General features: G+C 50.0%; 2 long non-coding RNA genes across 3 annotated transcripts in view; one reads left to right on the top strand and one right to left on the bottom strand.

The window, feature by feature from the left end:
• The window catches only part of LOC137209150 (uncharacterized), a 207,921-nt gene that overhangs the window by 155,490 nt on the left and 27,680 nt on the right, over window positions 1-24,751 (top strand). For both annotated transcript variants that reach the window (XR_010935921.1, XR_010935920.1), the window contains exon 3: window positions 19,674-19,817. This is a non-coding gene — a long non-coding RNA (uncharacterized lncRNA). The remainder of the gene's footprint in view (window positions 1-19,673; window positions 19,818-24,751) is intronic.
• LOC137209149 (uncharacterized) overlaps window positions 1-24,751 on the bottom strand; it is a 455,911-nt gene that overhangs the window by 25,788 nt on the left and 405,372 nt on the right. The gene's annotated exons all lie outside the window — the stretch shown is intronic.

Genomic DNA, 24,751 nt, shown 5'->3' on the forward strand with positions numbered 1-24,751 from the left:
CCTTCCCAATCCCCTGTCCTGGGGACCTCTGTGTCTCCCTTCACTGCATGGAAGCAGTTACAGAGATGACCAGCCTCCCCCAGACTGTGGGCTGCCTGGGATTCCAGCATCCAGCACAGGGCTTGGCATAGAGCTAGGGGTTCCAGGAAGACTGTGAAATCAAATCCCCAAATTTGGGCTAGAATGGACTGTTCTGGTATAGGGTGGTCTAGAGATGGTTAAATGTGCCTCATTGCCTCCCTTTATTCCCGTCCGAGGAGGCCTCTGGCTGCGGAAACCTCTTTATGTTGCATTTAATAGAAGCAATAGGCTGGTGGGAAATGATGCTCTGAGACCCAGGACTGAGACTTAGAGGAGAAGTATGAGGTTGAACTCTTAGAGAGGTGTCTCCAATTCCACTTCCAAAATTACAGTGTAAAGCTCTTCAAAGAAGAGATGAAATAAGGATAATCATAATAGTCATGGTGAGGTCCTACATTTCTGTACTACTTTCAGGTCACAGAAAGCTTTCACATCCATTAACCATTTGCCCTCGTAACATCCTCGCCTATCTCAGTGGGTTGTCAGGAAAATCAAAGGTTTCCCCCATGAGCTGAGATTACAGGCATGCCTCACTTTAAGCAAATCCTGCTGTGAGCATTTAGGTGAAGAAAGCCTGCTTTGTGGAGGAATTTAACGGCATTATTTTAAATGGTGGGTTCCCCAGCATGTGAAGAAATAAGAGGCAATTTACTAGAATGCGTGATTGATTGACACATACCTTGTTCGGAATGCGCCGCACGCCTTTAGCATCTAATGTGTGCTGAGAGGGGCTATTTGTGTTGGGAAATATGGGAATGAATCTGATGTGGTCAATCCCAAGACAGGAGAAATCTCTGTATCTTGGGGTTCATTTTCCAACCCCTCCTCTGCGCACACAGGAGCAACTATTAGGAACTATCTTAGCTACCAGAGATGGCCAGGATTGTGTTAAAATGGCGCTCCCTCCCCAAATGGGCCAGAACCCTTCTCTGACACATTTGATCTAGATCTGGCAAAGAGAGGCAGTTCCCCCACAGTATGGAGGGCTGTTGTGGCCATGCTTGCTGCCCAGTGAAGAGAGGGGGAAAGACCCAGACATAAGAACAGACAGACAAGGGAGGTGGAGAGAGATCAGGTGCCATCTGGTTCTGAGTGTTCTGACCCCGCCTTTCCTGCAGTTCGGTCGTTCAATTCTGCCATCTATGATCCAATCACTTCCGCTTCTTTCAATTTAAACTAGTTCAAGTTAGGCTTCTTTCACTTATAATCGAAAGGATCGCTAATAGAATCCTTTGCTGAAAGACATAAGATGTACATGCCCAGGGCCTTAGATATTTGCAAAGGCAGTTAAATGTGGTGGTTGAGAGTTTGGGGCTCAAATAACTGAAATAACAAAGACTGGAGATACTCAAAAGCCAACCAAAAAGGGATCAGTTAAATAAATTTTGGTGTATATCTGTACAAGGAAGTACGATGCAGCTGCAGAAAAAAAAAAAAAAAAAAAGAGTAGCTCTGTATTCTGATATAGAAAGAGCACCAAGTTCTCCTAAGTTAAAAAAGTAAGGTGTACTATGAGGTACTGCCACACACCTGTTAGAATGGCTAAGATAAAAATTCTGACAATATTAAGTGCTGGTGAGGATGCAAAGCAACAGAACTGTCATGAGGAAGGCAACATGCAACAGCCGATCTGGAACACAGTTTGGCAGTTTCTTACAAACAAAGTCAAACATGCACAAACCCTATGACCCGGCCATTCTACTCCTGGGTATTCACCCAGGAAAAATGAAAACTTATGCCCATATAGAAACCTATACACAAATGTGAAAACAGCTTTAATTGTAATAGTTACAAATAAAAACAAGCCAAAGATCTTCCACCAGGTCAATGGATAAACTGTGCTGCTATCACCCAATGAAATACTACTCAGCAAGGACAAAGAGTGAACTATTGATACATGCAGCATGTCGGATGCATTTCAAGGGCTTTATCCTGAGTTAAAAAAGCCAAACTCAAGGGTCACAGACTATGGATTCCATTTATTATTTATTATTCCTTTTAAACAATTTTTATTGAGGTATAGTTGATTTACAATATGATATAAGTTTCAGGTATACAGCAGAGTGATTCACAATTTTTAAAGGTTATACTCCATTTATAGTTATTATAAAATGTTGGCTATATTCCCTGTGTATTATTTATTATTATTGAAGTGACAAAACATGGTGGTCGAGAACAACTCAGTGGTTGCCAGCGGTTAGGGTTGGGAGACGTGTGTAAATATAAAGCGGTATTTTGTGGAACTTGTTTGCGGTAATCGAACAGTTCTGAACCCTGATTGAGGTGGTGGTCACACAAATCTACACATGTGATAAAACTTCATAGAGCTATTCACCACGACATAAAAATGTATGGCACCTAAACCTGGTAAGATCCAAATAAGTTTAATTGTATTGTTCCACTGCCAAGTTCTTGGTTTGATAGTTGTGCTATGGTTATTTAAGATATTATCATTGGGGGAAGCTGGGTGAAGGGTACACTGGAATTCTCTGTACTATTTTGGAACTTCTAAGTGAGTCTTAAATCATTTAAAAATAAAAATAACAAGGTGCAGAGCAACATGTAAAAGGGAGGGGTAAAATTTGTGTTCGTGTTTGCTTGTATATGCCTAAAGAAACTCTGGAAGTTAAAATAAGAGATGTAGAAGAATAGTTTTGGAGAGGAAGATGGTTGAAGATGCAGGATAATGATGAGAAGGAGGCTTTGCCCTGTCTTTTTGATGCTTTCTGTATTTCGAATCATGTTTATGTTTTCTTAAGTTTCTTAAAAGTTAAGAAAAGGTGAACACGGGTTTTAGAGTTATGTGTAGCTATGTTTGAATCACAGTTCCAGTGTTTACTGGCTGTGTCACGTTGCAGAACCCAATTTGCCTCTCTGTGACTCAGTTTCCATATCTGTAAAATGGAGACTATTATTATTACAGTCTGTAATCTATTACTGTACTTATCTCATACGGTTGTTAGGAGGATTAAATGATCTAAAGTATGGAAGATGTTTCTACCTGGAACTTTAGTGGTTTGTATTCTTTTCACATATCCCCATTTTGTAGAGAAGGAAGCCAAAGCAGAGAGAGATAAAAGAGCTGATATAAGGTCCCACATTAGTAAACACTGGAGCCTGAACTCAATGCATTTTGACCTCTATCCTTGACTGCCTCCATTTCCCACTGGGTTTCCACGTGGGAGAAGGAAGGAAGAAGGGAAACCAGTCAGCTCCCAGCACAAATGAGCTCTTCCTTTGAATCTCTTTCTTGTATCCAGATAACAGCTTGAATGTCCCCATCTCAGCAAGCAGCTGCCCTGGGATGGGGTGGGTCGGCCCAGGGCTGCCAGGGTCAGTGTCCCCTGAGTGACCCAACAGCAGAGATACAGCAGCCATGGAACGTGGCTCCAAAAGACATTTTAATAAAATGCATTGATTTCATATTCTAAATAGTAATTTCTGTTTTGTATTACATGAATGGCTTTCCAGGTACATCTCAAGCTGAGTGCATGCTGGGGTGATGGTGGCTCTCAGGCCTTCTGCTGGGGAAGTGGGATTTGGGGAGCTTGTGCTGCTCCAGCCCTGTCCTCAGGATGGGGGCAGGAGGGAGGGTTGGTCCCCAGAGCACGGGCAGTGCTCTGGGAGAGGAAGAGAGGGAAGGAGGGCCCAGGGCAGGGGTATCAGTGACGTCCATTGCCCCCCTCCAGACAGGAGGTTCAGCTCGGATCATGGTTTGGACTCGTGCAAATCCTTTCTTCCTGTCAGACATTGGTTCCTGCCTCTGAATCATGGCCACCATGGACTCTATGTCCCTTCTACTTCTCATCCTCTTTGGCCCTGATCTCAGTTTGGGAAGCTGGAGATGTGGTGAAGGGAACAGAGGGGACAGAGGCTTGGACCGGATGCATGTGTCAGGTTTTAAATTAGGCACTGTGGAGGTAGAAGGAAGAGAATGGGCAAATGCAGAGAGGTTTGGAAGTGCATGATGCTTATTCATTCACTCAGCAGACATTGTCTGAGCCCTCACTTGGGCCTTTTCTTAGCTGCTCTGGATAGAGAGGTGTATAATCCATGCTTCTCAAGGGGCTCAAATTTTAATAGGGAGACAGATGAGAAGATAAGGACGGCACCTGTGGCAAGGGTGGCAGAGAGAAACGCTGTGGGAGGGAAGGAACCAGGAGGCAGAAGGGTGGGAAACTCTCCTCTCTCAGGGAAGAGACAGGTCCAAACCTCCCACTCACTGGGGGGAAGTAACTGCTTGCTATATAGAGGTTTCAAGATGTTGGCCCATGGACCAAATTCCAGTATGGATATATTTTATCTGGCCCCGTAAAATATGTTAAAATGATAATAAGCTTCCAATTATAAAAACACAGAGATTTTGTACAGAAACCTGGAATTCTGCTCTTGAAGACCCAGCAGTATGGGCTGCTTTCCCAGGTAACAAGGGTCAGCTGGAGCCGAGCCGAGGTTGCCCCTGAGGGAACGGGCTCCCTGGCCCCCAGTGTCTGCCTTGCGCTGCTGTGTCCCCTGCCTGCAAGCGCTATTAGTTTCCTTCACCTTCCTGACTGGGCTGCCGTCTGAGTTGTGACTGCTGTTCCTGTGAGCCCTGGGCGCTGGCTCCATTCTGGGCCAGGGGGACGGAGGTCTGCCACAGGTCCCCACGCCCTGGGAGCCACTTTGTGCCTCTGACCATCATAAACACTATCCGTGGCCAGGTTGGAAAGATGGGAAGCACCCTTCCAGGCCCAAAGACTCCCCCTTGGTAGGTGCAGAAGCCAATTCAGATTGTTTTCCTTTTCTTATTTGCTCTTCTGAAAAGTCCTCCCAGATCCCCCTTTCTTATTAACAACCTGTACGTCACGCTGTGCTTAAAGTTCAGGGCGCCCTAGGATATGGAGCTGCAATTAATCTCCGTCCCCGAGTTCTAGAACACTTAGAGCAATTATAATTTACTGTCGGAAAACCAATTTAGGGAAGCGGTGGTGTTCTCACCCCTGATCAGGGCTCCACCAAACGCCACTTCCTGTCCACGTGCTGCCTGCCGGGAGAGCAAGGCCTTGAGTCCCTGCACTTCTGGGAGGTGACGCCGAGTGGAGGAGGATGGGGAGAGAAGAGGGAGTGGGTGAGCGCCCACGGGGGGCTCTGCCTTGCAGGACTACCGCCAGCACTGCCTCTGAGCTGGTATTTTCTCCTGGCATTGTCCGCGGTCTTCCATGTCCCAAAGCTGCTTGGTTGGGCAGACGCCATGGCCCATTTCCTCTTTTCTGCCCCCATCCCCTTCCTCAGCCGCTGTCCCTGTTCCCTGGGCTGCACTCAAGCTTTCAGCTCCTCAGACAGAAGTTCCCTTCTTTCTCCTCATTGCTTTTTCGCTCAAGGCCAGATTGTCATATCATCAAAATCACTCTCAGATGACTGGGTCCGATGGACTCACCAGCCAGTTTCCAATTATCATTCAGGGAATGAGAGTCAAATGGCCCGGCTCACGTGGAAATGCACTTCCACACAGGTCAGGCGCACCCCTGGCTGGATGCGGCCGTGTGTTTATGGGCCTGTCTGCCCTGTCACCCATGCCATCTGTAGCCAGGAGCCATGTCCCATTTGTCCACTGGCCCCAGGACACGGCAAGAGGCCTCACACAGGGAGGGCATGTCGTGTCCACAGAGATGGTTAGCTTAACAGAAACGTGCGTAAAGAGTAATGCGTGTGCAAATACAAATAGCCACAGGGGAACAAGCTGATAATGGTCTGTCTTCCTTCCTTCCTCCCTCCCTCCCTCCCTCCCTCCCTCCCTCCCTCCCTCCCTCCCTCCCTCCCTCCCTTCCTTCCTTCCTTCCTTCCTTCCTTCCTTCCTTCCTTCCTTCCTTCAACGTATTTTGACCAGCACAAGCACCTGTGCTCAATCTTGGGGATATTGAAGTGAATATATCTTTGTTTCTCATTCCAACTTAAAAGTATCCATAAAACAATGTGTGATAAGTGCCCTCCTAGAGGTTCATTTAAGGTGTTACAGGGGCACACGGGAGGGGCCCCTGACTGTCTGGTGTTAGGAGAGCATCCTAGAGGAGGTGACTCTTGAGTAAGGCCTAGATTATACTGTGTCTGTTTCCTGCACTACACCTGAAAGTGCTTCTAAGTTTATACGTTTATGTGTTTGTGTCCCCAGCAAGGCTGGGGACCCCTTTAAAAAAGGAACCTTGTTTTAGCTACCCTTGAATTCTCACCGTCTAGAAGAGTGACTGGCCCACGGGATAATGTGCTCGGTAGATGTTCATTGGATGAATGAGTGAACGAGCATTTTCCAGGTAAGGAAGGTGGGGAAGGGCACGCCAGGTGGAAGGAGCATGGATTGGTAGAAGGATGTAGGGCTGGCAGGTTAGTATTGGGGCTGACAGCCTGGAGAGCAGGGTTGGAAGGAAGGGTAGGGAACACCAGGGGAGCAGAGGGGCAGAGACATAGAGAGCAGCTTCCAGGGGTCACACTTGGGCTGGAATTTTCACCGACACCTCAGCACAACTCACAGCCAGACACAAAGACCCGGTCCCCCATCGAGGTCTGGACTCGGGCCCCTTCCCCTTATGTGTGCTGCCTGGTCCTCACTGGGGTCTTGCGGGGAGGCCAGTGCAGCCCAGGACTGCCTGGGCCTCGGTCAAGAAGAGCTAAGGATCCTGGGAGGTGGCTGTGCCCTGAGGGCCTGTAACCATGGTTCCCAGGCCTTTTATTTGCCCAGATCCTAGGGTTATGGCAAGGGTCAGCCTGCTGGAGACTCTCAGCCCCTCAGGTAGGGCGGAGGCCACCTCTGCATTGCAGCCCTGCAGAGGTGCCCCGCACAGAGTCGGTGCTCCACAGCTACTGGACAAATGAGCGGATGGTTTAGAGCCCCAGGAACCGCCAGTGCCCAGTCTCCAGAGGCCCAGGAGCAGTTAGATAAATACTTCCTGAGCACCTACCAAGGGGCAGCGGTAGTCTGGTGGCCAAGGCCACCCTGGTGACTGGTGTGGATCTGGTCCTGGCCCCGGGGAGTGCACAGAGGGGGAGGCAGACAGAGAAGGGGAGCACAGCCCTACACACCCCCATGGCTGGAGAACCTATAGCTGCCCCGGTAGCTGGGCAGTGATCCTCTGCCTGGGGCTCCCCGGGGGGCTTTCGGAGGCCCTCACTCGGCTTCTCCTTGCCCTTGTCTTGTCTTCCTGCAGCTCCCATTCCCTCTCCAAGGCCTGGCTCAAACAGCACCTCTTCTAGGAAGTCCTCCCTCACCCTCTTTCCAACTAGGCTTTCCCTTAAACCAGTTCTCACTGGTCTCATATTCTCACTGTTCTCATTGGCTGTACTTGGGGGCTCTGTGCTTATGGAGCATCTGCTGGGTCCAAGGCTGTGTGCTTGGTGGATGTTGTTGAGTGAATGTCTGACCTGTCAGCACTGGAGAGAACATTCTTCTCTCCTTCATGGAAAGTGCAGACCGGGAATTGAAGGGCTTGGCCCTGTTCGGTGGGCCCCGGCACATAGCAGAGGCACTGCTTTGCTAACGTTAGAGCACTTCTGAATGTGCATGGAGACTGCTCAGCCCTGGGTTTGCATGATCTCATTTCATTCTTCCCACAGCCCTGTGATGTGAGGTACTGCTATCATCGTTGTTAGACAAACATGTAAAAGTGGAGGCTCAGTGGCTCAGAAAGGCCAAGACATGGGCCAGAGGTCACACAGGTCTAGCACGGTCCTAAGACGGATGGCTTCGCCTGTGTGTTTGGTTAAGAAGGAGCCTGTGTCCGGCCAAAGGGGACAGAAGAAACCCCGTATCACATTCCAAATACTAAAAGCATCCCCAGCTGGGGGACTGTGGACGCGCCCAGGCCCTGCTGTAGCTCCCACAGCGTGCTCCCTGGGTGGTGCCTTCTCTTGCGGCTTCTCTGGCTCTGGGGGACTGAGTCACAGGCAGGGCCTCCAATTTGTGCTGCTCTCCCCGCGTGCCCTATGTGTGGGTCAGTCTTGGTCACCTGGCTGCCACACTCGCTGAGGTCGGGGAGTGGGCCTGGGCAGCCAGCAGGTGCTTACTAAAGACAGGTGGCTCGGTCATGTCCTTTATGAAGATTGTCAACCCCCATACACAGCCACCTGCATTTTCCCCTTAGGGCTGATTGTTTATCCATTGTCCACTAGAACGAGTGTCCTTCCTAGACGGCCACCAGTCTGCCTGGCCAGTGGGGAAGGCAGGAAGCCGAGGGCTCATGTCTCAGCACTGCCACTGACTGGCCATGGGACTTTGCCTCTGGGGTCCTCAGATGCCCCAGCTATGAGTGGAAGTAATCAGATGTGCCCTTCAGGGTCTGGTGAGGGCTGGAGGAAATGCAGGTGTAACTCTGTGTCTCGGTTTGGGCTGAGCTGCCGGAGGCTGAGGACCAAGCAAGTGATGCTAAGTACCCTCCCATCCAAAGGGGGCGCTAGACCAGCTGGCTGGGCTTCAAGGGAGCCAGGTGACAGCAACTCACATATAGAAGGGTTAAGGAAGGGGCCAAAAGAAGAGTGCCCTTGGAGGGAAGTGTGGGAGTGCGGGGGTGTTTGTCCTGCCCCTCTCCCCTCTGGCCTAGTGAGAGACTTTCAAGGAGGGTGTGTTAGTCGGGGTCCTCCAGAGAAACAAAACCAATAGGATATCTATATCCGTGTCTATCTGTATCTTTCTCTCTCTCTCTAGATATATCTATATATCTATCTATATACATATATATGTAGAGAGAGCTCTATCTATCTAGAGAGATATAAAAAAAGATTTAATATGGGAATTGGCTCACGTGATTATGGAGTCTGAGCTATTCCACGATATGCTGTCTTCAAACTGGAGACCCAGGAAAGCTGGTGGTATAATTTAGTTAGAATCTGAAGACCTGAGAATTGGGGGGAGGGGTGCTGATGTAAGTCCTGGAGCCCAAAAGGCCCAACAACTTGGAGCTCTGATGACCAAGGGCAGAAGAAGAGGGATGCCCCAGCTCAAGAAGAGAGAGGGAATTCGCCCTTCCTCTGCCTTTTTGTTCTATTTCAGTCCTCAAGGGATCGGGTGATGCCCACCCACGCCAGGGAGGAGGGATCTTCTTTACTCAATCTACTGATTCAAATGCTAATCTCTTCTGGAAACACCATCACAGACACACCCAGAAATATTGTTTTACCAGCCATCGGGGCATTCCTTAACCCAGTCTAGTTGACACATAAAATTAATTATCACAGAGGGCTTGGCAAGGGTGCCCCAAAGTTTGGGAAGTGTAACGATAGGCATATCTGCAAGGGAGCAGCTGGGTGTGAAGCAACGGAAGGGGCAGTGAGGCATGTACGGAGGGAAGCTGCCTTCTCTCACCCGCAAGGGAACAGGTGAGCACCTGTGTTCCAGGCCGGCTGTGGAACTCTTCCAAAGAAGCAGGCCCAGAGGGCAGCATGGCCTCCAGAGGGCCCTCAGATGCCCAAGGCTAAGGAAGGATCTGGAGGTGATGATGCAGAGCTCCCGCCAGGGGACTCATCTGAGAACTTGTGACAGCCCCAGTGAGAAGGAGCTGGATTTTCCCCACCCACCCAGAGAGGACAGCACCAGGTCCAAGGTACCCTGCTCCAGGAGGCTGGGCAGCCTGTTTTTGATCCCCTTTTCCTCTGCGCCTCACCGCAAGAGGTCAGAATCCGAGGTCGTGCATTGGAGGAGGAGGGCAGAGGTCACAGGAGAGGGGACCTCCTCCCTCAAGGCCAGCGGCATCCAGCCCCACTGGAGGAGGGGGGGACAGGCCGGAAAGGGGATTTGAGTGTGGTCTTAACTGGACCGGAGATTCTAATTAGTGAAATAAGATTCTTTTTGGTTACTCAAGTGACCAGATGACTTTTTATTATCCAAGAGTAACAGGAAAAAGTATGGGACCAACCTGTTGAGATCTCGTTCAACTCAGGGAAAGAATCACGCCGACCACGTAGGTTTAAATTTTGATGTTTTGTACCTCACGACTTTCTTTGCGTTACTTTTGATTTTTAAAACTATTGCATTAAAATGTGATTTATTTTGATTACTGGGATCTTTGGTGCCTTCCTATACTTTGTTCCCAAGGCCACAAGTGCCTCCCTTGCCTCCCCCTGCTCCCAGCCCTGGAGGGGAGGAAAATTAAGGGTATTCCCAGCTTGTACCCTATGGAGTTTAGCAGGTTCGTTCTAACGCTTAACAAGGATAATACTCTAGCCTGGTGTGCAGCAAAGTAGTGGTAGTACTAGTGATGATGATGATGATGAAGATGACGACAGCAAATGCTTACATAGTGCTTTCTGACTAACCTGTATGGAAGATACCATTTTATCTTCATTTTACAGAAAAGAAAAGTGAGGCTGAGAGAGGTTAGTCAAACTACCTAAGGTCACATAGCAGATACGTGGCAGATCTGGGATCTAAGCCCAAACAGTCCAGCTCCAGAGCCCATATGCTGTCTCTTATACACAAGTGCCTCCCTGAGACATAGTGCCCTTGTTTGGTGTTCTCAGATGCTACCTGGACTTAAAATCAGAGGCTGGTGGTTCCACTGCAGTTGCTTTCCCAGTTTGCTCTCGTTGGAAATTGATGGTGGAAACCCAACTTGCAACTGGAGCCTGGTTTATCCCCCCAGCCTCTGCCTGTGGACAGTTCAGCTCTGTGGTATGTAGCGCCAGCCCTCGTCTCCCTCCTGGCTCCCAGCACGCCCCTCCCTGGGTGGCAGAGGCTGAGCCGAGGGCAGGCTCTGGAGCTGGAGACCAAGGCAACAGCCCGACAAGAGTGATGTCCAAGCTGTGTTGATTTGCAGATGGAAATTTACATACATAATGTAATTTGGGCCAATTGAATTCTCGATTAAGATGGAATCACTTGACAAGCAACGCATAGTCTGGCGGGTGACCGAGGAGACAAGAGGCCCTTGAGATGCCTGTAGCGAAAACATGCTTTTGTTTTTGAAGGAGATGGCCATTTCCAAATTCCTCATTTTAACGACCTCCTCTCCTAAGCCCCCCACTTCCCTCCAGGTCACAGCTGGGATCTGTTGAGATGAAAAATTTTATGGGCAATTAGTGTTTGAATCTGAGGCCAGTAAGCATGTCTGTGGGTGCAGCTGGTGAGATGAGGGGTCAGGACACCTCCTCCACCTGGGGATGCTGTGGGCCTGGGTCTTGGGTCTGAGCTATATAACCTCACACCTATACTAAGTGAGGAAGTGGTGCTGGGTGCATACTGGGGCCATGGGGAGGGGAGAAAAGAGGCTCCCTTGGGGTCACAGGGTTCTGGATTTGAATCCTCATAACCACTTCCTGCTCCGTAACCTTAGGCACATGTTCATTTCTCTGAGCCTCAATTTCATCATCTGTGAAGTGAGGAGAATGTTCCACCATAACCTGTGATGACTGTAATGGGAAAGAAATGTGATAACATTAGAACCTCTAAATTCGTTCAACAATGTTAATTGCAATAATGAAGGGTGACTAAAGCATCGCCATTATGCACAAAACTCTCTGTTCTAGTCCTTATTTTCAGATCTATTAACATAGTAAATCCCTTGCTGCCTCAGGGCCTTTGCACAGGTCATTCTGCCTGTAATTCTGTTCTTCCCTGCTGCATCCCTTTTGCCTGGCAGACCTCTTCTCCTCTTTCCTCAAGCTTTGGCCTAAACTGGCCTTCCCAGGGACTTTTGTCTCCACCCGCAGCCCAGCCTAAGTATTCCCACTCTATGTTTTGAATGTCTTGACCTTTTCTTCTTACACAGTTGTAATTCAGTGTTGTAATTATTCATGTCGCATCAGTGCCCACACCATGCTCTAAGCTCCATCAAGGCAAGGACTGTGTTTGCCTTATTCACTGCTGGAATAGACAGCAGTGTCTGGTCCAAAGTAGACATTCAAAAAATAGGTGCTGTTTATTGGAAAAACACACTCTTTCCCTTTTTTCACCCGGCTAATTCCTGCTAATCCTTTAGGTCTCATCGTACATGTTCCTTCCTCCAGGAAGCCTTCTCAGATGCCCCTGATGTGAGTTAGGCGCCCTTGCCGTGCGGTGCTACTGCAGGCCCCAGGATTTGCCTTCCTACAGGATGGCCCCTGGATTGTCACTGTTCATTTACTGATCTCTGTCCTGTACTATACGATAAGTTTCCAAGGTTAGGGCTGGTGTCTTGTTCACCGGGGCCTCCCCAGCACCTAGCTCAGGGTTTGGCATACGGCTTATCATGGAATAAACAAATTGCAGGGCACCCAGTCTGGGCAGAGAGAGCCCACACCGCCTCACACTGTGGCTGTGGACAGCTAAGATCCAACGCAGAGATTTAAAGAAGGGGAGTGATGAATCCTGTTGAGAGATGGGGCAGGGCTCTCTAAGCTTCCATGGGAAATCTGAGCATGGTCGCCAGGCACAGGAAAGACCCATGCCAGGTGAATCAGGGCTACCCAAGTCTAAGGAGAGCAGAGTATTGGGTTTCTTCAGGCTTCCTGGAGGAAGCAGACTGAGCTGAAGGCTGGGGGTGGGTGGTGGTACTTGGGACTGATTGATAAGCTGGAGAGAGGGGCCTGGGTTAAAGAGGAGCATCTGGGTGGGGTAGCTGAGAGCCCCTCACTGTGCCCAGGACTGGCCTCCAGGAGATACCTCCTGGGTGCCTTTATCCCACAGGGTCACCAGGCCTGCAGAGGGAGGGGCAGCAGCTGGTGGTGGTGGTAGCTCCTTGCCACCCCTCCCTCTCACACCCCAGGTTAGCAGCCACAAAGATTCTGGTTTCAGGGTTGTCTCTTAGCAACTGGCACCCGGAGTGCCTGCACTGTCACGCTGGGGTAGCAGGGTGCTCACAGGACAGGGAGGCTGGTGCCAGCTTATTGCTAACACTCAGCTGCTCCCAGCCTTGCCGCCCTTCTCCTGTGTGAGGCCCCCACCCAAGGGGTCTGGGTGGCAGTGTGGAGCCCTTGGGGTCCTGCTGGGCTGCCCTGTCCCCATAATCCCTTGGACTGCTGCTGCATCACCCAGGGGCTCTTCTTGCCTCAGTTGCCCCACTGCATTCTTTCCTCAGTCTCCTCAGGGCAAAGAGTCTTCACGAGCCCAGGGGACAGAAGCATTTTGCACACAGTAGGCACTTAATAAATGCTTGTTGAAACCCTCTTTGGAATCCTGAAGCTGCCATCCTTCACACTTGCTTTCCCGCCCATCTGATTGGGTCAGCCTACAGTCCATGTAGGAACCTAGTAAAAACTCTCAGTAGCCGAGTACAGAGAACAGAGCCCTGTGGCCCTCAGCTAGACACTTTCTTCTACTTGTCGCTGTGAACCCATGTTCAGCAGAGTTCTGGAGTTTCACAGGTTATTGGATAATAACTTGTGCCCAACCCTGTGGCAATAGAGCTCACATCTTTCTGCCTTTTCTAGAATAAAGGGTGGTCTAAGTAGGACACCACCACTCAGGAAACCTTTGGGTCCTGTTGATTTGCTTTTCTCTCCCAGAGCCTCCTGCTACCTTCCGTGGGTCATGGTGTGGGGCTCCTCCTAGAGCTGATCACATGTGCCACCGACCTCTGTGAAAGACTGGTTACATGCTGGCCTTGGGACGGGTACCTTGGTCCATTTCCAAGGGATACATCTGGGAGAGGAGACAAAGGGAGGGCACAGAGGAGGAGGGCTGCTGGGCTGTTCCGGTCTGTCTGTTGTTCACGCTACTCCTCCGGCCCGCCCGAAACTGGCCTCCTCTTCTTCCCTTCCATGCCCCCTCCTCTCCTGAGGCCGTGAGCTCCCGCTGGTCAAGCAGGGCAATCTGTGGCTTAGGTTTCCACTGACCTGTGTTACAGTGAGAGCTGCCACCCAGCTCCCCCGTGGAGCCGGCATGTCCCTTCCCCTCTCCGGGCCTCTGCCCCACTTTATAAAATGAAATGCTCTGAGGTTGATGATATCTAAATGGGTGTTCGGGTGTAAGACGCCCTGCACACAAATGAATGTGCGTTCTCAGCCCAGCTCAGCCACAAAGAGTGGGCGTCAGGAAAGTCCCCTCTTCTCTGGCCTTTAGCATCCTCGACTCTAAGGTTCTGGGGTGGGTGGATGGGTGGGTGGGGAAGTGTGTGCAATAAGCTTTAAGGACATTTCTCACTGTTCCTTTTTTGGATTCTACGTATCCTAATATGAGTGACTTAGAAAAAAACTATTTAAAGAAGAATCCCTGAAAATCACTATGTTGTAAGATTTGATTTCTCAGAAATGATCAGGGAGAATGTGGGACGCCTCAAGGTGGTGTGTGTGTGTGTGTCTGGGTGTGTCTGTGTGTGGGGTTTTTTTTTTTTCTTGTTTTACACTCCAGTGAATCCATCTTTGCAGAGAGTATGAAATGAAAACCTGGCACCTTGCAGCAAAATCAGAACTGGCATCATTGTCCTTAAAAAAAAATTTTAAAACACAAAAAGGAAGCCTCAGAAAAATTATGACCAGCTGCCTGCTGGATTCACCCTGCCGAGGAAGCACCTTGTGACACAGTTTACGACCCTGAGGATTATGGCGGTCTCGATGCTATCATCTTAATTGCAGGAGCAGGGCTGCAGCCAGCAGGCTCCCCCGAGCCCCCGTGCTCCGGCCCACATGACATGCCCGGCTCTCCATCTGACAAATTTTTTTCTCCACTCTACCTCTCCAAATTACTTTCTGGAGACTACAAGTTTACTGGCTACTGCTGATTGTTTTCTGTTTGATTTTTTTTCTTTCTTTCTTTCCTAAAATGGCATTGTGGAAACCCAAAGAGTGGTGGCGGAGAGGAGGGCAATTCATTCTTCTGCCTAGTGTCTACTCCCCAGGTTGCAAGAGAGAGTTGGAGAGGGGAACCCTGTCTTTCCAGGCCACGAGCTGGTGAAAATTATGATGGTGTCTGAATGTTTTGGGATCATTGGCCACACCAGGATTTGAACCTCAGCCTTGAGACCAAGGGAGCCCCCAGCACCTCGGGAGCCCAGCATCTTTGGGCGGGAAGGGATGGAGGAGTGTTTCTGGCCTAAGACATCACTGGACACATGTGCTGGGTGTGGTGTATGCTTCCAGAGATATTGCTTGGAGAGGAACTAAGCAGAGGAGGATGCCCGAAGCTCTGGTCTTGAAACCCAACTTCTAGGTCTGAGCCCCATCTGCACACCTTACTTGCTGTACGACCTTGAGAGATTTACCTTCTCTCTCTGGGTCTCAGTTCCCCATTTGTAAATTTGGACTTGGGATTTGAGCTGGCGTTGCAAACTAGTGGCACTGAGATTTAGCCTGCAGCAGTTGTTTTGTTTGGCCTGAATTCTTCTTTTAAACCAGGAAATATCATATTTAAAAAAAATCCAAATTAAAATACAAAGACTTATTAAAAAAAGGTTCATGTTCCCCCGTGGCAAAAAATAGCTAGACCTAGAAATCGACAAGCTGATCTTAAATTCATCTGGGTCAAGAGACCCAAAAGAGCCAAAGCAATCTTGAAGGAGAACAAAGTCACAGGACACACACTTCCTGATTTCAAAAGTTACTACAAAACTATAGTAATTAAAACAATGTGGTAGTGGCACAAGGATAGACATATAGATCAATGGGATAGAACTGAGAGTCCAGAAATAAGCCCTCATGTTCATAGTCAAGGGTGCCATTTTCAACTAGGGTGCCAAGATAATAAGATGGGGAAAGGGTAGTCTTTTCAACAAATGGTGATGGGACAACTGGATATCCACAAGCAAAAGAATGAATTTGGACCCCTACCTCATACAACATATAAAACTTAAGTCAAAATAGATCAATGACCAAATCTAAGAGCTAAAACTATAGAAGTCTTAGAAGAAAAGGTAGGTATGGACCTTCATGACCTTGGACTTGGCAATGGTTTCTTAGATACGACACCAAAGGCATAAGTGACCACGCCCCCCACAATTAGATAAATTGTATTTCATGAAAATTAAAACTTGTGCTGCAATGATACCATCAAGAATGTGAAAAGACAACTCACAAAATGGGAAAGATACTTGCGGATCATGTATCTGATGAGGGACTTGTAATCAGAGTATATAAACAAGTCTTACAACCCAATAATAAGATAACTCAATTTCAAATGGGCAAAAAAATCTTAATGGACATTTCTTTAAAGAAGATATATAAGCAGCCAATAAACACATGAAGATGTTCAACGTTTTTAGTCATTAGGGAAATGCAAATCAAAATCCTAATGAGATACTACTTCATATCAACTAGGATGGCGATAATCAAAAAGATAAAATAACAAGTGTTGAGGATGTGGAGAAATAGGAACTCTTCTTCATTGCTGGTGGAATGTAAAACAGGCAGCCACCTTGGAATGTAATATGTCTCCACACCCATGTTTATGCTCTTCCCCTCCCCTTCCCTGGAGTGTTTTACTTCCCCATACTCCCTAGTGAGACACTTGTGTCCACAGACTCAGCAGTTGGGCTTATGGGTTCCACTGCACCCTTATGGGTTTAGAGTCAGTGTGTGTGTGTGTGTGTGTGTGTGTGTGTGAGAGAGAGAGAGAGAGAGAGAGAGAGAGAGAGAGATCTGGAACAAATGAGAGGGGAGGCATTGGGCCGGAGGAATGATCTCTGATTTAGGAGCTAAGAAAGTCTCCCAAACTTCCTCTAGACCACAAACCCAAATGCCTAAACAGGCCAGGCAGGTTTTGGTCATTAGCGAAGCAGGGGGGTTTGATGGGCAACAGCGAGTAGTGGAGTCTATGGCAAACTAGGGAGCATAGGCTCTGTCTAAACGGGAAGCTGCTATTATTTCCTCCCTGTTGATGCTTTGTGAGAAAGTGCCAGAAAGGTTTGATCTTTTAATTTTTCAGGAGGAACTGGAAATCTATATTTGTCTATAAAATGTACTGATCTTAAAAAGCATTGCACAGGACAAATAGAGTCGTGTGATGCTTTTAAAATTTTCAGGTACTGGTCTAGACTACTGGAGGCCTCTTCTCTAGGTGAGGCCACCGGGCATTGGAGGGTCTGAGAACCGGCCTGAACCCAAAGGTACCAGCCTGCCACTCCGGGCGTCACCTGAGCTTCCCTCCTGGACCCTTCTTGCTGAGGAATAGCAATGACCGAAAGGATGGTAGGCAAGAGGGAAGCCACGAGAAGGTTCCAGATGATGTGGGTTTTGAGAAAGAGAGAGAGAGAGAAAGAGAAGGGGGGGAGGATATTGAAACGGAATGGAATGATGTGAAATTGATCTATGTGTGGTGGAAGGAGCACCAACTGGGTTAGGGGTCAAGGGCCCTGTGCCTTCCAATTGGTTAAACTCCAGATGTTGGGACACAGAGGTAGGTAAGCCATACTTCCTGTCCTATGGTAGGCCTAGTCTCTTATGGTAGAATCGGATGGAAACCAATCCTTATCTTATATGCCTGTGTAGTATCCTGGTTGTTGCACCATATTCAAGGGTTGCCTACCAAGGAGGGAGCCACCTATGCTGCCTAGGGCCTGGACGGAGATGGCTCACCATGGAGAAAGGAGGGGACGTTTGAGCTGGGTATAGAAGAATCAGTAGGATACTGTCATCTAGATAAAGACAAGTAGGAGGAGTATTTTAGGCCTGAAGCTATCAAGGCATGTGAAGGCAGGGTCTTCTGGAGTAGTAGTGGGCCTTGTCCGGAGCCGTTGTATTGTATGGGGTGGAGATATGTATGAAGAGAATCATGGTGGGAGATGAGACCAGAAAGGAACTTGGATCAGATCATAAATGACCTCAGTACTGGGTAAAGGGCTTACCAGTGAAATCATAGGGGTGGGGAGGAGCCATGGCAGGTTTTGAAGTCAGAAAGAGCCATGATATATTCATTCATTCATTCATCAAATATATTTTGAGCACTGAGGACTCAGAGGTGAGCAAAGCATACCAACTCCTGCCTTCATGGAGTTTTTCGTCTGGGGCAGGGGGAGACGAAAATTAATACAAGAATCGCCCAAACTCGTTCATCACTTAAGACTATAATAAGAGTAGTGAAGAAAGAGGCGAGGATGCTGTGTCTAAGAGCTGGGAGTGAGGAGGGAGGGGGAGCAGAGGAGGCTGGAAACCCAGGCTGGGTAGACTCAGCCTTGCATACGGGTTTAGATTTTCTTCCAGGTGCCCAATGCCTTTGTACTGCTTTACCCAGGGCAGGACTCAGCTACGACCTTGCTGGGAATGCTGGGCATGCCTCCCACCCCCCAGCCCCCAACCTCCCCCTCCCGGCCTCTGAGTCTTGGATTTCACAACTGTACAATGAACAGGCCACCTCCAAGGCCCCATACAATCTCTCCAATTTTCTCCCTCCCCACTGCTGGCCCCCAGCTCGTTGTCTTAGCAGACGCAGCAGAGTCAATGTCGGTTTCACACGCTGGCTTCTCCCCCTTGTCTCCCTGCCTTCTACTTTGGAAGCTCCCTCTGGCCTCCCGGCTGCTTCTACCCTTTATCGGCTCAGCCTGGAGGGTGGGAGGGTGACACTGAGGTGTCCTCCTGACTGCTGAGGCACAGATCCTGCTGAGGAATGCTCCCCCCACCCCGAGGGCTGAGGCGAGCTTATGTGTTCAGGGGGCCCGGGGAGGCTGGGGCCTGGCTGTGGGCCTGGACACTTGTCTAGAATTGAACCTGACAGGATGTGGGCCACCTGGCGGGGTGGCCAGAAAATTGGCCTGGAGCCAGGGTCCTGGGTTCTAGCTTTGGTCTCACCCTTGATTCACTGTGTGCCCTGGGTAGTCATGGCCCCCTCAGCCTCAGTTTCCTCAACTGGTAAGATGAAATCGTTGTTCCAGAGAAGTAGTTTTTATTAACCTGGAACTCCCTTTTCTTCGAGGAGAATCTTATGTCCTATCCTGATGTATTGATATAAACCAGATGGAAGCAAAGTCACTCAGCTTTTTGTGATGGCAGAGGGTCTGGGGCCCTGCCCACACAACTGGTCTGACCCCAGGGAGCCCTGGGGTAGACGACCCGGACCGTGTGGTCTCCAGACATGTTGTAATGATGGAGCTGAAGGAGACTCCTGCAACCTTTTCAGGGCTGAAAGTGCTGGGGCTCCGTACCCCGACTGGATGGGTGAGGCCGGGGAGGTCCAGGAGGAGAATAACCCACTGCTGCCCCTGGCCCTCTGCACTTGGTGTGGGGCACACAGTCTGGAGGGGCGTCTGGGAGTCAAGAGAAGGCTCTCTCCACCCACGTGTCTCCCTGGCTCTGCAGGGAATGTTCCGGTTTGTTTGGGCCCAGTCCTGCTTACTTGCTCCCTGGGGCCTCCTTTTGCAGAGGCACCAAGCTTCCTTCTCCCCACCCCCACCCGGCTTGATGGAATGCAGAGGGGAGAACAGCCCAGGCTGAGGCAATGTCTTGAATTATTTTGCAAACACGCTGGGTTCAGCAAAGCCCCACATACATCTTGTCCCCAGCACCCTCTCCCTGGATGTGTGAGCCCATATGTTCCTGGGCAAATGTGCTCCGTCTGCTCGGGCTGCATTTGCAATTAGCTCATCAGGATGCTGTTCTCTAATAGCTCTTTGATGTCCAACGAGCCTCCTAAGTCTGTGTGTTTCCTTTCCTTTGAAGCAGGACATCGTGTTTTGCCAGAAGTCAATGAAACGCCATAGTAGAACAGAACGGTTTAATTCCCTCCTCAGATACAGGGCTGAGGGAGTTCAAACGGACTTCCGCCCACGCCTGCTCCCCGCATCGGCCTGTCAGATGCCCACCTCAGAGGCCTGGTGGAGGCCGCGACCCCTGGAGGCTGGACCTTCCGAGGAGGCTCTGACCACCTTCACCAGGTAATAGCCCAAACCACCTGGCAGCCTTGGCCCACCCTTGAGCCTTGGGGCTCCTTCCCTGACTGCACGTCGATTTGCCCATGACCCTGACTCCTTGGTTGGCTCTCACCTTGATTGGCTATTTCCCCTGATATGGACCAAGCATGGGGCTCTGGCCTGGCCGGTGTTCACCTCTCAGGCTCTGGTGCCCTCTGCACTCCGGTTGGGCTACTTTTGGCTTCAGAACTCCTGTCTCAGCCCTGACAGCTTTTGGTGACCTCACGTATTAAGTGTCTAAGGGAACATGCCCCCAGGGCCGGCTGGGGCCTCAGAGTCAGGCCTGACCCCAAGCGGCCTGGTCTTCCCGTGCTGGTTCTCGTCCGGGTGTGAGCACCTGTGTCTCACATGCTGAGTCCATCTGCTGCTGCGGGAACTTCAGAGTCCTGCAAACTTCCCTTCCTTGGTGTTCTGGGAGTTGCTAAGGGTGCGGTTCCGTCCTGCATTTTTTGACGCAACCATCACTGCTGCTCACTAGGCCTGCTCACCGAGCCTTCACTGGGGACCTCCAGCCATACCAGTGCCTGCTGGACTGGGCCGGACCGGTTCTCCTGGCAGAGTGCTGCTTCCTCGTAGCTGGACATGCCCAAACCCGATGCTGGGAGCTGTCCTGGGGCCCCCAGAAGACATCCCGGTCCCCCTTATTATCTGCTGCCTGGTTCAGAGCTGGGAGGTTTGGACACAGACCCCTGCACGTTCCTTGTGAAATTAGAAGAAGCATATTCCCTGCCTGGGCGTCATATGGGCTGAGGGGTAGAGAGTTCCACGCAAGGGATTTGAATCCCAGTGAGTTATTCATTCATTGATTAATTCACTCACCAAAACTTGGTTGAGCTCCTATTAGGTGCCTCACCCTGTCTGCCCTCACGGAGCTTATACTCTAGTGGTGGGTACACCCCATTGCACAGATAAACAGGAGGTGTTTATTACTGGACAGGAGAGAGCAAAGCTAGGATGAAAATATGACAGGGAGCGACCAGAGGCCAGTGTAGGTAGCGTGGTTAAGGACTTCTTTGAGGAAGTGACATTTAAGCTGAGACTTGGATGACGAATAAGAGCCAGCCATGCAAAGCTCCAGAGGAGGAAGGAGCGGTGCAGAGGCCGGGGCCGAGGATAAGTCTGGTAGGTTCAGGATCAGAATAGGGCTGGTGTGGCTGAAGCATGGTGAGTGAGAGGGGCAAACAAGATGGGAGATGGTGTGGAGAACTTGGGGGCTGCCTATCACAGACTAGGATGAGAGGTCAGATTTGATTCCAGTGGGAAGAAAAATCCTAGGAGGGCTTGATGACCAGAGAGACTGGGTCAGATACAACCAGGGTATTATCATTTCACTTCTTGAAGTCTCAGTTTTCTCATCTGTAAAATGGGCATAATAATATCTCCTCCATAGGGTGGAATAATGAATGAGGAGAGAGTAGAAGAATAAAACTAGATCATGAATTATGTGCTGAGATGAATTGTAACAACTGAAGGTAACTCTTCTTTTTCAGTTTCCAGGAAACCAGGATGAAAACAGAACAGGTTACCTAGTGGTAGGAATCACCCAGCTCAACAGGGGAGATCATTTCTAGCCCTAAGTTTAGAAAGGCATTTACCCCTGAAGGCTTAGATGCCCTATCCCTTATTTTCTACATCATTCCTACGCTCCTGAGACATCCTGATCATCTTTGGCCACTGGTTGGTTTAGGACGGACCTGGGGAGATGGAAATAGGACCCAGGCTACTCCTGGCTTAGCTGTAAACTGCAGACTTACATAGATTTGGAATAGCTGCCAGTGAGCTACTGCCCTCAGCTTTATCTCCCATGGTCTGTGCCCTGGTCAGGGGCTGGTAAGAGGGCCTGGGAACTATCCAGAGAGTCTGGACTGAACCTGGCTCCAGGCACTGGTGTTTACTTCCTCCGGGTTTTCTCATTTGAAACCCACGACTTGTAACTAATCTATGGGTTGTTGGTAAAGATGGAGCAACTTACGATGGTGCAGAGTCGCCGTTGGATGGTAGTCTGACTCCTGCCATGGTTTACCCTTTATGAGCTGTATGATTGGGGAAGATCACGTTAACCTCCTGGGCTACAGTGTCCCAGTCTGGCACACAGGATCGGGATCTCTTTCGGGAGGGCTGTCGTGAAATCACAGCTAATGCCCCATCAGGCCTGGCCATGACAGAGCTCTACACCCCATTCTTTTTATTCACGAATGTAGCTGCAGTTGCAGAACCACAGCCAAATTGTGAATTAGTGATACACAGCCTTGTTGGTTCCAAGGATAATCAACTGTTGAATAAGTCTAGATCTTGGCCGGCCAGGTGATGTTTGAGGTAAGTGGCAAATGGCTTGAAAAAATGAATGGCTTTAAGGCAACTCCAGACAGCCTTCCCAGGTCCTCCCAGCAGAAGCAGAGGCGGTGGAAGCCCATCCCTATATCTGTGGCTGGGAACCGGGCAGGGAGCCCAGGGGGCAGACACGTGGTTGACTCCTCTCCAGGCCACTTACAGCTGAGGGCACGGGGCCCAGCACAAGTAGATGCTCAACATTCAAACACGAGTCTGTTTACTGCTAGATTCCAATGGTTTTAAGCAAGGCGTGTCTGGGCCTTTAAAAATAAACAAATCAAACGTGCCAATATGCTTTGACAATCTCCTCATTCATGCCTTTTGCTTGGTCCTCTTCTACTGGACCCACTGCTTAGATACTGTCCTTTACTTGCACCCCCTAACACATTCATAGACACTCACACACGTTCTCGCACCCTCACTCACACGCACCCACACACACCCCGCAAGTGTACTCAGAGAACAGCGCTGCAGAGGGACTAAGGGCTCCGTTCGAGCACCTGGAGTTTGATCCTGGTTCTAGCACGCCATTGCTATGGGACCCTGGGCAAGTAACTTAACCCCTTTGAGCCCCGTCTGCAAAATGAAGAGAAAAATAACATGTGTAACTCCTGTTGCCAAGAAAGGCATGTAAAGCGGGCAGCGTGGCACATGGCAGGTAGGAAGTCCTCAGTAAACGCTAGCTATTCATCCTGCAGTGTCCCCACGTGCACTTACACACCAGCACTCGAGAAAAAGCACATCGAAACACGCAGCGAAGAATCGGGGCTTTTCGCCTCTGTGAGCCACTGGGCCAGGAGACAACCAGGGTCTGGGCCCGGTTGTGGGCGGAGGGTGCTGGGCCTCGCTCTTGGTCTCGGGTCGGGGTATGGCCTGCTGGGGCCGTGCTGGGCAGGGAGTAGCAAAGGTTTCTATCTGGGAAGAAGCGGATGGGAGCCAACAATGGCCTCTCATCCTCTTGTCAGAAGGCTGTGGAATTAAAGCCAGCTGGCTTTTGTCTCTATCAAGTGGTCTTTTATATGGAGAGATAACAAAGGACAATTAATATAGCAACTGGAGCAACCTTTGATGCCCTGGTAATTTCTCTGCCTTACAATTATCGAACAATCAGGGTTTTCCAGGCTCCCAATTAAATCACAGTCGGAAACAGAGACTGGCAGAAAGTGGACATTGCAGCTAGAGGCCACACTGACCCAAGGAAGGACAGAGATCTGGGACTCCAAGGGAATGCCCGGGGTGGGCGTGGTGGCAGAAAGAAGGGTCTGGGTTGAAAAATGAGCCTCCCACCTGGGTGGCAGCTGGACCAGCCTGGGAGAAGAGCAGATGCCATTGCTGATGGAAGGCCTGGGAGGGAGCATCTGGCCCCCGACGCTGGCACACACCTCGGAAAAGCAGGCTCTTGGCACGCCTGCTTGCCCAGGCTGGCACACCCTGGGATCAGGAGCCGGCCCTGTGCTCCATCTGGGGGAATTGGCATTAGCGGAGGCTGGTCCTCTAACTCACAGAGGGGTCGCCTCTGTGCTCACGCAGGCACCAGCCTATTGCACCTCTGAGCTTCCTCCAAGGGCAAAGCACTCGATGATTCAGGTTTAAGTAGCATCAGAGAGAAAGGTCGGTTCTCCCCGAGAAGGCCAGTTCCCTGCCTGGAGCACCCATCGTGATGGGCCCTCCCCAGCTGCTCTGCATCAGGACAGCTGTTCAGGCTGCTCGCAGCTAGGTGCACCTGCCCTGGCTTCAGTCCCCCATTTTGGAAACTGGTCCTCAAAGTTCTCCTCTTCCTCATTCATTGTTAATGTAACCTCTACTGATTCAGCCCCTCTGGGGCGCCGGGCTAGGAACACCACTCACGTTCCCTTATGTGAGCCCTACAACCACCCTTATGAAGTACTTGCTATTGTGTCTGCCTTACGGAAGAGAGAATAGTTTTCCCTGAGGGTACATTACTTACCTACAGCTCTGTTGCTCATAAATGGCACAAACAGAATTCAGACCTATATCTACCTGACTTCAAAGATATAGCCTTAACCACTGGACCACACGGCCTCCCCTCGATTGTTGCAAAATAGACGGGAGCCAAGCTGGCGGCCCAAAGCACAGTCAGCTCACACAGCAGGAAGGGTGTTTGCAATGCTGCCCCTGGCCTGGCCACTGCTGTCACCATACCATCCCCTGAGAAACTTTTAACTATGCCTGTGCCTTTGTGTCACCTGCTTTATGCTCAGAGTCCTGAGTGGGACCATCCTGTTGGCCAATTCTAAACCCCATTCTCCTGTCCTGGAAGCTGAGAAAAGAAATGTCCACTTCCTGGACAATATGAGGGATTTTGAACCCCTGCACCCCACATACTTTGGGCCTCTCTCAAATAGAAATCGGGTTTGGAGGCTGGGAACCAAAAAGAAAAAGTACATTTGTCTAGTTCAGATTCCTAAGAAACGTCATCCCCATCCCCACCCCTTAACACATGGGAAACATGCTGGGATTGATTTGGGATATCTGTGGTCTTGTAGGGGGAGGTGGAAGCACATGCCACATAGCCTCCATCTGAGATCCCATCTTCCTACTTTCCT

This window comes from Pseudorca crassidens, chromosome 16 (assembly GCF_039906515.1).
Source record: "Pseudorca crassidens isolate mPseCra1 chromosome 16, mPseCra1.hap1, whole genome shotgun sequence".
Lineage (NCBI taxonomy): Eukaryota > Metazoa > Chordata > Mammalia > Artiodactyla > Delphinidae > Pseudorca > Pseudorca crassidens.